General features: G+C 35.5%; 1 pseudogene; it reads left to right on the forward strand.

The window, feature by feature from the left end:
• The first annotated feature begins 1,287 nt into the window (after positions 1-1,287).
• LOC138845916 (U6 spliceosomal RNA) lies at positions 1,288-1,355 on the forward strand (annotated as a pseudogene).
• Positions 1,356-3,441: the final 2,086 nt, after the last annotated feature.

Here is a 3,441-nt window from a genome sequence, read left to right on the forward strand (position 1 = left end):
GAACTCAGATGTTATGCTGGCCTCACAGATTGCAGCTTTCCCCACTTGGCCACAATGCCAGCCCCTCTATCAATTTAATTCCTCAAAAATAGCTCAGTAATGTTGGCATCTATCTCATTTTGTTTTTTCTCTGTTATTATTCAACTTATTGATGTCTTATTTTTGTTCACATTATTCCTCTCAATTGCTCTACCTGAGGTGAGTAGGGCTGCTGTGTTGCTTAAATGAAGTGTATGCTTTAGATTACTCATTTAATGAGTGCATGTCATTCACATAGCACTTCACTGAAGTTCTACTATGTCCCAAATCCTCTTCTAGGCACAGAATTTAGACCACTTTTCTCTTAGGCCCAGATCTTGCCTTTAACATACTACTTGGAATTTAGTAGCTCATGAAATCTGCAGACTGCATAAATGAATGAATATTTTGAGGGCTGTGCTTTTGTGGAGGAACTTCATAGGAGACCGAAGGAATAAAATAAATCAAAAGTATCCACAGTATATAGAATGTATACTATTTTACAAGTCACAGAGAAGAAGAAGAAGAAGGAAAGTAGTAAGACTAGAAAGTTTGTGGCAAGACTAACAGGCGCTGGTCAAGAACTTAATAAGCACATTAGGAAAGCAGTAAGGTTTCTTTTTTTTTTTTTGAGGAAAAGTTTTTATTTCTAGTGATGAAATTGGCTACAGAACATTATGAAAGTTTAAAAATACAAAGAGAAATTGTCTATAATTAATAGATTCAAAATTTGACAATCAGTGAATATCATTATTAGTCATTACCAACAACAGTTATTGATTTGAAAGGCAGAGTGACAGGAAGAGGGAACCACTGCTTCACTCCCCAGACACTTGCAATAGCCAAAGCTTGACCAAGCCAAAACCAGGAACTGGGAATTCATTCTGGATGTCCCATTTGGGTGCAGGGACCCAAGCACTTCTGCCATCCTCCGTCTCCTCCCAGGGTGCACACTAGCAGAAACTTGCCTCAAAGCAGAGAAGCTACCACTCAAGCCAGGCATTTGTATATGGGATGTGGGTGTGTGGTGGTGATAGCAAGCCCTCATAGATAAAAAAAAAAAAGACAAAGTTATTTCTATGCCAAGGAAATTACTCTGTAGTCTTTCTCTTATAAACTACGTATTGCTGAACCTAGATAATTTTTCCTTTATTTAACAATGACATGAAAATGTCAGTTGAGTTGGCTTTCCTGAAGACCTTGTTTCTTGAATATTAGTGGCTAGCTGAGATAAATTCTTTTCATCTCTTTCTCGCTTCGGCAGCACATGTGCTCGCTTCGGCAGCACATATACTAAAATTGGAATGATACAGAGAAGATTAGCATGCCCCTGCGCAGTAAGGTTTCTTTACCTCCCTGTAGGCTCTGCTCTCCAGAGGTGAACAGGGTCCTCTAAACCCACTTGCTGCACACACAAACACCTGAGTGTTGTATTCTCCCACAGGTGTTGGAGACTGATATGGTGTTCTGATTTATATTTACATAATGGCTAGTGACATCGGGCATATTCACATGTTTTGACCATGTACATTTCTTCTGAGAAATGTCTATTCAGATCCTTGCCTGTTTCTTCACTGTATTTTTTGGAGTTTTTCCAATTCATGTAAATGTTCTGGAAATCTGTAAACATTCAGAGTTTTAATTTTTCCTGCCATCTGTTCATTGTATCTACACTCTGATGTTTACTTTGTTGTGAAGAAGTATCTTAGTTGGATATACTCAAATGTCTCTGTTTTTATTTTTGTGACTATTGCTATTGGAATCTTACCCAAAAGCTATTGTGTGTTGACAATATTTAGAGTTTCCCTATGTTTACTTGGGTTTGGGTCTTATGATTACATTTTAATTCACTGTGAGTTCACTTTCACATAGTGTAAGAGATGTTGGAGTCTCTTTTCAGGCTTCTACATATGGATAATCAAGTTCCTCTGCACCACTTGTGAAAGAGATTCTTCTTTCTCCAGTTCATTTTAGTTCCTTTGTTAAATATGAGTTGCTGGTAGAAATTTGGGTTTATTTCTATGCTACCAAGTCTTTTCCATTGAACTATGTGTCTGTTATTATATCAGTGCTAACACTTCTTCTTTTTTTTTTTTTTTGCAGTATATTTATTTGAAAGGCAGAGTTACAGAGAGGTAGAGGCAGAGAGAGAGAGAGGTCTTCCATCCACTGGTTTACTCCCCAAATGGCCACAATGGCCGGAGCTCTGTTGATCTGAATCCAAGTGTCAGGAGCTTCTTCCAGGTCTCTATGCAGGTGCAGGGGCCCAAAGACTTTGGCCATTTTCTACTTTTTTCTCAGGCTATACCAGAGAGGGGTATAAGAAGTGGAGCAGCTGGGAAACATACTGGCACCCATATGAGATGCCGGCACTGCAGACGGTGACTTTACCTGCTTTGTCATAGTGCTGACCCCTGTAATATGTCTTAAAATATGGTGTGATGTCTCCAGCTTTTTTTTGCTTTATAATATTGCTTTAGATGTTAAGCATCTCTCATGTTTCTATGTGAATTTTAGCATCATTTTTTCTAGCTCTGAGAACATCGTTGGTATGTTGATTGGGATTACATTGAATTTGCAAATTGCTTTTGGTAGTATGGATATTTTGGTATTATTCTTCCCATTCACAAACATAAGTTTTCTGTGAGACTTTCAAAAAGCCTTGACAAAAATTGGACTTTATTACACAAAAATTCATCACTTTTTGGGATCATTTAAATCCATAATTTTGCACTAATATTTGATAAATAATTAAAGACTTTGAGCATTTTAGTAGGAGAAATTAAAATATTTATCAATTTATTCAAATATTGTTTAGATGTGATATTCAAATATTGTTTAGAGCCATTGTCTATATTCCCTCTAAATTACGATCTTTTTGCTTTTTGCCTGTTAAACTTGTCCCTTGATTCAAGAACCCTTTTTAATGTAATGTAAACTGAAAATGTCATTTCATAAGCTAAAAAAAATGACAAAGAAGGAAAAAGAAGGGAGGGAGGTTGAGTATATAATTATGTTCTCCGAATTTTTTCTATAAAACATATTGAATCATTTAAAAGCTAATTAAAATTAAACTCAAAATTGGACCATTATGACCAATATTTAAAACAAGTGATTAAAAACTGTAGATGTCTTCAATTTTGATTATCATTCTTCTTTAGAATATCTGAAAGAAATCCGGCTTCTCACTTTAAAATATACCAGTGTGTTAGAATTCAGTATTAAATGACTTTGTTTAAAAGTTTTATTTAATCTATTGCTTTAAGTAGTAATACTATGGCCATTGTAAAACAAAATCCTTATCATTTTTCATAAAACAGAAAGGGCCTTTAAAACATCATCACTAAAAATATTAAGAGACCTAAAATATAACATTCTTAAAACCCAAGTGATACCATTCAAAATTTTCAAATATGCAGGGAT

Source organism: Oryctolagus cuniculus, chromosome 16 (genome assembly GCF_964237555.1).
Source record: "Oryctolagus cuniculus chromosome 16, mOryCun1.1, whole genome shotgun sequence".
Taxonomy (NCBI): Eukaryota; Metazoa; Chordata; class Mammalia; order Lagomorpha; family Leporidae; genus Oryctolagus; species Oryctolagus cuniculus.